The sequence below is a fragment of the Mus pahari genome, chromosome 2 (genome assembly GCF_900095145.1).
Source record: "Mus pahari chromosome 2, PAHARI_EIJ_v1.1, whole genome shotgun sequence".
Classification (NCBI taxonomy): Eukaryota; Metazoa; Chordata; class Mammalia; order Rodentia; family Muridae; genus Mus; species Mus pahari.
Window position 1 is genome coordinate 150,061,995 of NC_034591.1, and position 14,132 is coordinate 150,076,126.

The window sequence follows — 14,132 nt, forward strand, 5'->3', positions numbered from 1 at the left end:
GGACCACAGGTGTATAGCACCATGCCTGGCTGGCTTCTGGAATTTCTCTCTCTCTCTCTCTCTCTCTCTCTCTCTCTCTCTCTCTCTCTCTCTCTGTGTGTGTGTGTGTGTGTGTGTGAACCTCTACCTGTATGCATGCATGGAGGTCAGAAGGAGACACTGAGTGTTTCTGCTCTATCACCCTCTGCCTTATTTCTTGGAGACAGGGTCTCTCACTGTAGCTAGAGCGAGGCTAGCAAGCCCTGCCGATCTTCCCTGACAAGGCAGAGGCTATAGGGACATGTGTAACCACAACATTTTACTTGGGTTTTAGGTATTTGACCACAAGCTCTCATGCTTGCATAGCAAGCACACTTACTGAGCCAGTTGTGAGGCAGGGTTCGATGGTGTATCCCAGGCTAGCCTGGTACTACATATCCCAGGCTGGCCTTTCATTCTCAGGACTCCTGTTCCGGCATTCCAGGCATCCCTTACAAGCCTGCGGCTGCACGTCTGGCTCTACATCTCTTTGTATGCAGGGCAGATAACGCTTTGACCTCCCTGGATTCTGTCGGTGTTCCATAGATGATTGGGTTTGGGTAGCAAGTCACTGGTGCCGGACCCTGCAACTTCCCAAATACCTACAGAGTTGCTGGTTCCTTGGAGAGGAACATCTCTGGACCTAAAACTCTGTGGTTTCAGGGGGTCTCAGAGACTGTCCAGTTGGTGTCTCTGCTGCCTTCATTTAACAGGAAACTCAGGGAAGGATGACGGAGCAGATTCAGTAAGGATTGGATCGCTGGTTCTTGGCTCTCTCTGCTGTTAATCCCTGATCAATTCTACAACTGTTTTTAAAGGGAGCATTTGATCAAAGAAACAAAGCCTGAGTATGATCACCCATATTTTCAGGAATCCCCTGACTTCCCTTCTTCAAATCAGGAGCCCTGTCCTGGCCTCTCTCCTGGTCTTCTCTCCCCATCTGGCATGGAAGCCACAGGGAGGAACTGGTGGGAACTGCTTTTCTGATTTGTTCTCCGTCTCCATCTCCCAGCCTTGAGTCAGCTGTCAGGTGAGGGCGCTCCAAGCAAGGAGAAAAGCTTCTCCTCAAGCTGCAGGCTGGGAGACAGGGGGAGACAAAGCTCCCACAGACCTGAAGCCCCTGTGGGGTGTAAGCCAACGCCCAGTACTGATTCTTTCTCTGTGGGAAGTTATGTCTCCTTTAGGGGAAATTCACCTGTCCTTGGGAACTTTCCTATTTATTTATTTATTTATTTATTGCCAAGATTATCCTGTGTAATTATCCCGTGTAACCCAGGCTGGTCTGGAAAACACTGTGTAGCCCATACTGGATTGGATGGTCCTCCTGTCTCAGCATCTTGAATACTGGGGTTATAAGTGTCCATGGGGTCTTAAGTGTCTCTTAGGAGAGCAGACACAAGCCAGGTGGTGGTGGCTCACTTCTTTAATCCCAGCACTCAGATCTCTGAGTTCAAGGCCAGCTTTTTCTACAGAGTAAGTTCCAGGACAGAGAGAGAGAGAGAGAGAGAGAGAGAGAGAGAGAGAGAGAGAGAGAGAGAGAGAGAGAGAACACAGAGACAGAGAATATAGAGACAGAGGACACAGAGACCATCACTGGAAAGCCCTTACACATCATTACAGGGTTTGCAATGACTTACCCTGAGGTGCTAACACTGCAGCCTACATTCCAATCCCCCAGATCTAGCAACAGGCAATAAAATGAACCTTGTTTCAGCTGGACTTGTGGCACATGCTTATAACCCCAGTGCTTAGGAAACTGACCCCAGAAGGTTGTCACAAATCGCTGAGACCTCTGATTCCTTCCCCACCCTTACAAGAAAACCAGACGGGGCAATCTCAGCCCTTCTGAGGCAGAGGCATGACAACCAGGAATTCAAGGCCAGCCTTGGGCCACATAGTAAAAATAAGGCCAGCATGGGTTGCACAAGGCCCCCTTTCCACTCCTCACCCCCACAAAAGAAGAAACAGTTTAAAAAAATGAAGCTTTAGTAGGCGTGGTGGTATGTACCTATAATCCTAGTACACAGGAAATAGATACAGAAAGATCATGAGTTCAAAGTCATCTTTAGCTACTTGGTGGGTTTAGGGTCAGCCTGGGCTACATGAGACGTTGTCTCTAAATAAATAAGTGAAATTGAGGAGGAAGAAGAAGACGGGGAGAGAGAGGGAAGACAATGCTTTAATGGGATTTGTTACCACACATCAACCAACCCCTCCTGTTCCCAGCTGACTCCCTCTCTGGTCTCTTCCATGCATTGATATACTGGTTTTGCTGGATTTGTTACAACTCAACTCAAAGCACCTCTCTGATGACTCGGGGTAGTTGTGTGTGAGCTCAGAGACAATGCTTGCACCTAGCACCATCTCCCCCTTCTACATAAAGCTGTGCTTCAACCCTTCCCTCGCTAAGATGGAACCACCGTAGTGTGCTGCCATCTTTCTGGGTTGCCGTAATGCGCATGAATGCCCTTGGCTGGAGCTCTCAAGAGCATCCACAATGGTAGGATCTTACCAGGACACACTTTATTATTATTATTATTATTATTATTATTATTATTATTATTATTATTATTATTTTCTTTATTTACATTTCAAATGCTATCCCGAAAGTTTCTTATACCCCTCCCCCCACCTCTGCTCCCCTACCCACCCACTCCCACTACTTGGCCCAGGCCTTGCCTTGTGCTGCATCATATAAAGTTTGCAAGACCAAGGGGCCTCTCTTCCCAATGATGGCCGATTAGGCCATCTTCTGCTACATATGCAGCTAGAGACACAAACTCAGGGGGTACTGGTTAGTTCATATTGTTGTTCCACCTACAGGGTTGCAGCCCCCTTCAGGTCCTTGGGTACTTTCTCTAGCTCCTCCATTGGGGACCCTGTGTTCCATCCAATAGCTGGCTGTGAGCATCCACTTCTGTGTTTGCCAGGCACTGGCATAGCCTCACAAGAGTCCGCAATATCAGGGTCCCTTCAGCAGAATCTTGCTGGCATGAGCATTAGTATCTAGGTTTGGTGGCTGATGATGGGATGGACTCCCGAATGGGGTAGTCTCTGGATAGTCCATCCTTTCATCTTAGCTCTAAATTTTGTCTCTGTACCTATATCCTATCATGAGTATTTTGTTCCTTATTCTAAGGAGGAATGAAGTATCCACCCAGTGGTCATCCTTCTTGGTTTTCTTCTGTTTTGCATAATGTATCTTGGGTATTCTAAGTTTCTGGGTTAATATCCGCTTATCAGTGAGTGCATATCTAGTGACTTCTTTTGTGATTGGGTTACCTCACTAAGGATGATATCCTCCAAATACATCCATTTGCCCAAGAATTTCATAAATTCATTGTTTTTAATAGCTGAGTAGTACTCCATTGTGTAAATGTACCACAGTTTCTGTATCCATTCCTCTATTGAGGGACATCTGGGTTCTTTCCAGCTTCTGGCTATTATAAATAAGGCTGCTATGAACATAGTGGAGCATGTGTCCTTATTACCAGTTGGAAGATCTTCTGGGTATATGAAGCCACAGTCCAGGTTCTGACTGAAGACTGGTTAATCTGAAATCACTGATGAGCAGAGCTGAGACCGTGGTCAGCCTTGGACATACTAAGCAAGCATGGGGTGATTGGCTCTAGATTTGATGTGCTGCTCGAAGACCTAGGAGAATGGCAGATTTATCTTCTCCCACCCTGTCAGCCTGATTTTGTTACTGGCAATCTCAGCTAGCATCTCGGACCATGAAGAAGCAAGATAAAAACCCATAGGAAGGGGGCTGGAGAAATGGCTCAGTGGTTAAGAGCATTGGTTGATCTTCTAGAGGACCTGGGTTCGATTCTCAACACTCACACAATGACTCACACAATTATCTGTTCACTCCAGTTTCAGAGGATCCCATAATATCTTATGGTCTCTTTGGGTACTGCATGTACCTGCTACATACATATACATGCCTGCTACCATATACCCCCAAATACCCTCACACGAAATAAAGTGAAAATAAAAAAAAATACCACACAGGAAAGAAAATCCTGGATTATTCTTCTACCATTGCCAAAATAGATAAATAAAATACTCTAGTAGAAGGAAGGATCATTCTAGAAGTTTTTTTGTTTTGTTTTTTGTTTTTTTGTTTTCCCACAAGAAACTGAAATAGAACAAGCACATATTGATCTTAGTATGATGTCTACAAGACAGAGGTAATGACAAGCATAAGTCAGAATTAAGAGTTAATAGTGGTCAGGTGTGGTACACATACCTTCAATCCCAGCACTAGGGTTCAAGGCTAGCCTGGACTACAAAGGGTCCAAGACAGCCAGGACTGTTTCACAGAGAGACCCTGTCTCAGGAAGGAAAATTAAACAGTTAAACATTTGTGGGCCTATGAGATGGCTCAGCAGATAAAGGTGCTTGCTGTTAAGCCTGAGGACCCAAGTTCAATCCCTGGAACCCACGTGGTGGAAGGAGATTCTAGCAAGCTGTCCTCTGACCTCCACATGTGTCCATAGCACACAGGCTCAGGTGTACACACATATACAACACAAAATCAATGTGAAAAAGCAAAGGGGAGGGGCTAGGTTGTCAGACATCTCTAATAGATTGCCTGGGAAGGCGTTTGACTAACGTCCTATCAATCACTGGGCCCAAAATAAAACATGTATCACATTCCCAACATGACAACAGAAGTAGAAAAAAATAAAACCAGAACACTGACACATCGCAACAAAGTTAGAAGTCAGTTTAATATATGTAAATATATTCATGGTCTCCAATAGTTACATAAACATATGTTAGAAAAAATTGGTTGATAGCAGCTTTGATTAAAAAAAAAAACAAAAAACCAACCTACCCCTAATGGTTTTAGATGTCTGTGAGCCTGTGCTGGGACTTCTGTGGCCTGCACAGTCCTGGTACTATTGGGAAGTCTAGACTAAGACTAGTCTAGGCTGGTCCCTCTGACTGGGGGCATGCCCATTACCCTAGCCTGGATATTGACTCCACTTATCTGCATCTCATTTGCATGTGTGGGCTGTTTTTAGAATTCCAGGGTCTACAGCATGGCAGATGGGGCTGGAAACATTTGATCTGAGAGGAGAGGAGAGAATGCCATAGGAACGCCACCGTCATCACAGACAATGCTCGCTGAGGGCTTATTCACTGTCAGGCTCTGCTTAATGCACTTTAGTTCCATGTAAATGAATGCATGGGGACTCTCTAGGCATTATTATTATTGTCACCTCCCTCCATACACACTTATTTAGTGCCTGCATACTTGAAACACCAGAAGACTGAGTTATATGCACCAAAGTGAAGCTTCCAGGCAGTGGGGCTGGCAGTCAGGGTGGGTGGGCCATCTCAGATCTGGGATTGACAGCAGCGCTGCTTCCTGACTGCCCGATAATCACCAATCACTGCAGAGCAGGTGCCCAGCCGCTAACCATTTTCAGGAGGCTAAGCCTGAAGCAGCTTCCTGTGAAGTTGAGCTTCTTCTCTCTTGCGAGCAAGCGGTTTCCATGTTGAGCGATGCTATGTTGGGGCTGTCGTGGGGTTCCGTGTCTGGTAATGATGGACTAGGTAGGCTCAAAAGATCTCAGAGTTCTTTGAGTTTGCAGGTCTGGCCTGTTGTGATGTCTAATTACCAACATTATGCAGGCCAGAACTTGAAGACCTCTGCCTCAACATCTTGAGTGCTGGGGTTTCAGTGTGCATGCACTGCTATGCCTGGCTAAATACCACATCACCAAACAGATCCCTTTTTACCTATGCCAATGATAACAAGTAATAGGTTTTTCAAAAGAGAAAGTTTACTCAGGAGCTAGAGAGATGGCTCAGCTGTTAAGATCCAGAGGGCCCAGGTTTGATTCCCAGAACCCACATGGAGGCTCATAGCCACCTGGAACTCAGGTTCCAGGGGATCCGATACCTTCTTCTTGTCTCCTTGGGCACCAGGCACACACGTGATGCACATACATTCCTGCAGACAAACACTCATACATATAAAATAAAAGGAGTAATTTTTTAAAGGCAAATTTATTCATGAAGTGGCTGTGCATGTGAAGATAGGTCTCAGACCTACCTCATCAGGACAGGATTTGGGGGTGATTATGTGATAAAGAAGCAGGGTGAGCCAGGAATGGTGGCTCTAGATGCTATAGACAGGATACTAGAGGCTGAGGCAGGAGGATTTCATGAGTATTAGATTAATCCTCTCTCTCTCTCTCTCTCTCTCTCTCTCTCTCTCTCTCTCTCTCTCTCTGTGTGTGTGTGTGTGTGTGTGTGTGTGTGTGTATGTGTGGCCTGAGGTGTGGGAAAAGGCAGTGAGGGTCAGAGGTAAAGTAGACTGAAGTCTGGATGGATGTGTCCAGTCTTCCCAGCTCTTCACAGGATGCTTGCTCAGAACAGGGCAGTATAGCTGACTGTGGAGGGGCAGAACTGGATCCCAGCATTGAGAAGGTAAAGGAGGGGAGCTGTCTTTGAGTTCAAGCTTCCGAAGTTCCAGGTCAGACAAGGCTACATACTGAGATGCTGTCTGAAGAAGAAGGAGGGGGAGAGGAGGAGTGGGAGGAGGGGGAGGGGAGGAGGAGAAGGGGGAGGGGAAGGAGGGGGAAGAGGAGGGGGAAGAGGGGAAAGGGGAGCAGCATGGTGATATTCTTGGCCCACACTCTCTCAGCTCAAAGGGAAGAACCAATGTTTTCTACAAAAACAGCTTTGGAATCCCTGAAAGGCAACCAAGGTACTGTTACCATCAAAACTCATGTGTCAATGGCATCACATACAGCACAGCTGGCGTGAGACCGACAGTCTACTGCTCAGCTGTGTGACTGCCACCATTCAAGTCCTGATTGTTAAAGCCTGCTGAAGTCAAGGGGCTAACAGCAGATTCAGCCGGAGGGCTTATCCAGATTCCCCTAGGTTGTTCACAAAGGGCTTATCTGGTTATATTATCTTTTACCTTGTGTATGTTCAGGTGTGTGTGTGTGTGTGTGTGTGTGTGTGTGTGTGTGTGTATGTGTGTGTGTGTATGTGTGTGCGTGTCCATGTGGAAGCCAGAGGGCAACCTTGAGTGTTGTTCCTCAGATGTCACCCACCTTACATTTTAAAACATTTTTATTACTTTCTGTATTTGTGTGTGTGGTCATGAGTGTGTTGTGGGACATATGTAGAGGTCAGAGGACAGTTTGTAGAAGCCTGTTCTTTCCTTCATCCCTGTGGGTCCCAGGGATCACACTTAGGCCATCAGACTTTGCAGCCAATGCCAACACCTGCCTTTACCTTCTGCATCCCATCACCCGCTGAGATTATTTTTGAGACAGGGTCTCCTATTGGCTTAGAGCTCACCCACTAGGCTGGCTGGCCAGAGCGCCCCAGGGACCCACCTACCTGCCGCTCTGGCAGTACAACTGCAACCATATTCCACCACCATTCGTTACCCTGCTCCCAGTCCCCAGCATGGGTTGTGGGAATTGAACTCAGCTGCTCATGCTTGCGCGACCAACACTTTACTGAGGGAGCCATCTCCCTAGCCTCACGATTCTCCTTTCCTCCATCGCTAGTACAAACAGTTCCTCAGCCCTTCACATGAGTGTGGGCGAGCTCTCCTCTGTGCTCTCGGATGCGCCCTCCCCCCCCCTCAATGTTATGTGTTAGTCCACCCTCTGGCTGGAAGATGTGTTTTTCAGAACAATTCTCCCCTTCCTGGTTTTGTGCTTTAGTCACTGTTTTCATGGCTGTGACCAAACACCTGGCAGAAAGACTTAAGGGAGCGAAGGACAGTGATGCTCACGGTTTTGGAGGGTCAACGAGTAGTCACCTGGCCCCGCGTACTTAGGGACATCGTGTTGACGGGAGCGTGTGGCACAGAAGCTTCTTCACCTCAGACAGGAAGCAGAGAGAACAAGGGAGCAAGGACCCAGGACCAAGAGACTCCCAAGTACTCACCTCAGGGACATCTTTCAGCCAGGCTCCATCTCCTGGAGTCCCCGGATCCTCTCAAAAGGGTGCCACTACCTGCATATGGCCTCTGCCCCCACCCCCACCCAGGAACCTGTAGGTTAGAGCTTTTGCTGGGCTGGATTTAATATTATGTCACTGTGGGTGTGGTGATGAGATGGGACTCATTTGCAAAGGCCCTTGAATTTTATGGAAACCAGGAGCATAGGTAGAGTCAATAGTCAATACTTAACATCGCCTTAGTTAGTTCTCCTCACCATTCACCTGCAACAGAGTTTCTCTGTGGATCCCTGGCTGTCTTGGAACTCTCCCTGTAAACTGGAGGAACCTTGAACCCCAGAGATTTGCCTGCCTCTGTCTCTTTAGTGCTGTGATTAAATGCTGAGTTAGTTCTTTATAGAAACCACTATTAAAGTATTTACTTGTGGTACCAGAGAGATGGCTCAGCAGTTAAGAGCACTGGCTGCTCTTCCCAGAGGCCCTGAGTTCAATTCCCAGCAACCACATAGTGGCTCACAACCATCTGTAATGGGATCCAATGGCCTCTTCTGATGTGTCTGAACACAGCGTCAGTGTACTCACATATATAAATCCTTTTTTTTTTAAAAAAATTTGTTTGTTTGTTTGGGTCTGCACTGTAGTACACATGTGCAGGTCAGAGGACAACTTTCAGGAATCAGTTCTCTTCTTCTACCAGGTGGATTGTAGGGATCAAGCTCAGGCCGTCAGTCCAGTACCTTTACCCTCTGAGCTATCTGTCCCTAGAACATACCACTTTTGAAATACAGGCGCTATTGCATGGGGCCAGTAGCGATGGTTCAGTGGTGAAGAGCATGGGCTGCTCTTCCAGAGGACTAGGTTTGAGTTCCAGCACCCACACGCAGCTCAGAACCATCTGTATCTTCAGTTCCAGGGTATCTGATGCCTTCCATGGATACGAGGCACACATGTAACAAGCAGACCTGCATCCGGGCAAAACAACCAGACATATGATAGACAGTTTTATGTAAACTTGATACAAACTGAAGTCATTTGAGAAGAGGAAACCTCAATTAAGAAAACTCCTCTATCATATCAGGCTGTAGGCCAGCACGTAGGGCATTTTTTTAAATTAGTGGTTGGTGGAGGAGGGCTTAGCCTCATATAGGCGGGGCCATCCTGGGCTGATAATCTTGGGTTCTAGAAGTAAGCAGGCTAAGAAGCCATGATGAGCAAGTCAGCACTCCTCCGTGGCCTCTGCGTCAGCTTCTGCCTCCTTCTGTTTGAGTTCTGACTTGATTTCCCTCAGTGATGGGCTGTCACCTGGAAATATAAACTGAAATAAACCCTTTTCTCCCCCAACGGCCTTGGCCATGGTGTTTCAGCACAGCAATAGAAACCTTAACTAAACAACACACATAAAATAAAATAGGAATAAAGGGCCACTCCATGCTATTCTCTGAGGGTGACTAATTACATAAAAAGAAACCCTGTGATTTATGTCAGGGAGCAAAATGAAAAAGGGGCCGTGGGCTGAATTTGTGTAGCAGGATTTTCATCATCTTCTCAGACCTGTGTAGTCTGCAGCCTGGGGAGCTAGAATGCCATCCAGTTTGTCCTCAGTTGGTGAGGGAGGAGGGGACCTAAGAATGTCCAGGGCAGACTGTGGGAGTGGAGCTTGGGGTGGGGGTAGAAAGTGGACAGAGGGGCAGGGGATGTCAGTGGCTCAGCAGCAGAAAGAGCTCTGAAATCAGTGACCTGGCAAAGTCATCAAGAGGAAGTATGGTAGGATGAAGTTCGACTCAGTAGAAGGATGTTGGGGAGAGTTTTGTCTGTGAAAGCATGTAGGTAGTGTTAATACTACAGAAAGACCCAAATCACTGCCAAATTAATTAACACAAGCTTTATTTGTGTATGGGGACTGTTTATTTCCCGCTAGGATGGGGCTCAAGTAGTGATCACCACTGGACATGGGGAAGGTAAGGTTTTTATATCTCAGGAGTAGAGGGTTGTTTCCAAATGGGGGATTTGGCAGGCAGATGAGTGGGGTTCACAAAAGCAGAACGTAAGCATACCAAGCTGGTTGTAGCAATTTTCTGAAACAAAGGCATTGCTGCAAGGTGGTCACCACAGCAAGGTCAAAGCAAGCTTTTGAAACAAAGGTCTGGTTGAAGTTTCCTGGAACAGGCGGTACAGGGCATTTGGAGTTAAGGTACCAGGTGGGGCATGGCCCAATCCCTGAGAGACAGATTTAATCATAAACAGGGATGAACCTAGTTTCTTTACTGTAAGACTGCTTTTAGGTCCAAGACAGAGGCAGGCTGATTTACCAGAGGGTTGAACTGTAATATACCATGGAGTCTTTACGGTCTAAGTGTTCTGCACCCTTCCAAAACATTACCCCTAGCTGGGAACCAGCTGTGTGTGGAACATTTCACATTCAAATCAGGATCTCACTATGTAGTTCACACTGGCCTGGAACGAACCATGTAAACTCAGACTGTTCTAAAATTCATGGCAATTCTCCTGCCTCAGCTTCACCAGATCATGGATTAAAGGCATGAACTATCAGATCTGCTTTTTTTCTTTTCATTTATAAGACAGGGTTTCTCTGTGTGACCAGGTTGGCCTTGAACTCACAAATATCCACATGCCTTTGCCTCCTGAGTCCTGGGATTAAAGGAGTGTACCAGTAAGCCTGGGGAAAGAGTTTGTTTTATACACACACACACACACACACACACACACACACACACACACACACACACACAGAGAGAGNAGAGAGAGAGAGAGAGACAGGAGAGGGACAGAGACAGGTACACAGTTACACAGATACACACACACACACTCACACACTCACACACACACACACACCCTGGCAAATTAGAATTTTGTTGGTATTACCCCAAGAACAGACCACTGAGGACTTCCTGGTTTCTGCTCCATGCTGTGGATGCTAATTAGCCCTCAAATGATTTCCATGGCTTCAGCTGACCAGTCAGCAGTTTTTTTGTTTTTGCTTTTTTCCTATAAACGAGAACATAAGTCCAACATGATAAAAGCAATTCTCGAGCCTGGGGCTTGAGGGAGGAGAGGAAATTCTTCAGTTCTCTGGTCGAATGCATTTCATCACATCCTGGTTTATTTCCCGAAGGCGTTGCTGTTATTGCGCTTGGGAAAGCGTTGTTTCCAAGGAGAACTACAGAAGACCACATCTGAAATATGAAGAAAAGAGATGCACTCCCCCGGGGCAGAAACTAAGCTGCAGAGACTGGACCCGCCGACACTGACCACATCACCCCCCAAGTATGCTCTTACAGTCTGAGAAGCCAACGGGAACTCGAGTAAACTCAGAGTCTTTGAATGTCTGCTGTAAGATGTCATTATCCTGACCTGGTCCTCATTCGTGTGTGCACAGACTGAACTGTCATACCCTAATGCATGCATATGCCCAAGTACTCTGCACCCTCTTGTTGTTTCTTGATTTTGGTTGGTTGTTTTCTTTTGATTGGGGCAGGATCTCATGTAGCCCACGCTGGTTTCCAGTTTTTTTGTGTAACTGAAGATGACCTTAAGTCCCCGACTCTCCTGCCTCCGCCTCCCAAGTTCTGGCATTATAACCAGGCACCGCTCTACCCCGCAGTATAGGTCAATTAAAAAAATTAATATGCTGGGTCAGAGAGATGGCTCAGTGGGCAGAAGTGATTGGCAGGCAAATCTGATGACCCACATTCGATCCCTGGATCCCACAGTGGAAGAAGAAAACTGACCTTTGAAAGCAATCGTCTGACCCGCACATGTACACCGGTTCTGAGCCTCTGGAGCCACGGGAACTTCACAGACATGTGTTCATCTGCCTATGTGCACTGCCTTTCTCACACAGAACCTGTCAGAGCTGAATCTACTAGCTGTCCTCCCATCTCCAAACCTGTTCCTCCCACTGAACACACCTCCTTTAATTATTTTATTTGGCTTTAAAAACCTGGTTTTATTTTGTAGCTCATGCTGGTCTTAGACTTGTAGCAGTCCTCCTGCCTCAGATTTCTGGGTGTTAGAATCACAGAAGAGCACCTCTATACCCAGCTATTTCCCCTTTCCTTTTTGTTGTTGTTTTTATGGTCTCCTGGAATTTATGATGTAGCCCAGACTGGCCTAGAGCACACAGCAATCCTCCTGTCTCAGTCTCATACATTTAGGGGTTACAGGAATAATCTCCGCTACCACACCTAGCTCCTCCTCTTCAGAAAGTAGAAGCAACATGGAGTTAGGCGACAAAGCCAAGACCTTGATGTCTTCTTTGTTTCATCCCTTTCACAGGATCCTAAATCTCTCCCTCTTCTCCCCCTTCCCGCCACCCGCAGTGGTTTTTACTTTAGCAGAACAGAATAACCTGGAAAGATTTTCAAACATACACTGGGCTCCACTCCCTGGGATTCTGATGTAATTGGCCTGTTTGGGGCCAGGCTGGGGACAGCACTAAGTTTTCCAAGTCACACACTCAAAGCCAGAGCTTCCTCCCCCTGCCCCTGGGCCACACTCTTCCCAGGAAGCCAATCTGAGTAGGTGGGCTGGGACAGGGGCACATGCCTCAGCCAGGGACTCAAGGGCCTGTGACACAAACAAAGAGGCATTGAGAGAAATATTTGGTACCATATTTTAAAAGTTATAATTCCCGAAAAAGAGCCCGTAATGAACAACATGTCAAATTTCAATAAAAACAGGCTTTTGTGGCTTGGCTCTTGTGGTATTGCATAAGAGAACCAATCAGGCTCCAGTTTCCAGCCTGTGTGTGCCTGTGGCCCTCCGGGTCCCTCTTACGGGTTTATAAAGCCTGGCAGGGTGTGCGGCTGGGCGGTGAGGGATTGTAGTCTTGGGCTTTTTGGAGATGTTTTACATTTGTGCTTTATTGCTCAAGGTCTGTGCGTGTGTGCATGTGTGTGTGCATCTTTGTGAGTGTATGCATGAGTGTGGGTGGGTGCCCCTGTCCCCACTTAGAGGCCAGAAGAGAGTGCTGGCTCCCTTGGATCTAGAGGTCCCCCTGTTTGTGTCATGCTTGTCACCTGGGTGCTGGGATCTAAACTCCACCACCCGGCGATATGAGGGATTCTTTACAGAAATCATTACCAGCGTTTTCCAGGGGAAGAGGTGACCCCCATTGATCCAGAATAGCACTCAGAACTGCAAACAGACACGACCAATCTATGCCTGTATGTTGTGTCCAGGACTTAGGGGATCGTTGTTGTTTAGGATTACTTTCATTCTGTTGGCTGCTGTCACCACATGATAACACAATAAAGATGCTCATCCATCATTCTGGGTCCGTGGTGTAGAAGGCTAGCGATGAGTTACAGTAGGTTCTAAGAGCTGACTGCTCGGGAAACTCAAGCTTGGTTAGAGTGTTTCTCAAAGGCGTGTTAAACTTAAGCAGGCAGTGCAGCCAGTAGGGTAGCAGGTTAAGTACTTGGTCTTGATGATCTCATGGCATATTACTAACTTGGCTGCAAGGTCTGGAAAAAGTTCAGCCTCTTTGGAGTCAAGAGATAATTTCAGAAAAACGTGTCGCCACGTCAGGGAACATTGAGGAAGGGATGGAAGGGCAGTGACTTCAGGACATAACACAGCTGTTACACTTGTGAACTCTCAGCAGTTGTGGTGAGCTGTTCAGGACCTACAAAGGATCAAGAGTTGAGTGTGGATGGAGAGATGAGACCCTATCCCTAGCTGAGGAGCTGTTGGTGGAGCTACTGGCAGTTAATGGCTCCTGGAGAGGGGAGAGTCACTTCTCTTCCTGGGTGTGTCTACTGGTAAGTCGCTCTTGCTCCAGGAAATAACCCCCTCACCTTCACTCATGCAAACATCACTAATAAAGTTCAGTGGGTATTAAAGAAGAAAAGAAATAAAAGTAGGAGGAGAAAGAACTCAGTTGGAGTGGGAAGAAGAGAAGGGAATGGCTTGTGATAGCAATACATCAGATAGGTGTACAAAAGTTGTCAAAGAATAAACAAAACCATTTAAAAAGAAATAAAATAGAGGAAAGAAAATAAATTCTCGTTTGCCATCATAGTGGTCCAATCACACTGAACTTCTTAAGATACTTCAGGTCTCAGTTCCATGAAGGATATTCAAATGCTGGTTTAAAAAACATTTCTAGGAGCCGGGCGTGGTGGCGCACGCCTTTAATCCCAGCACTC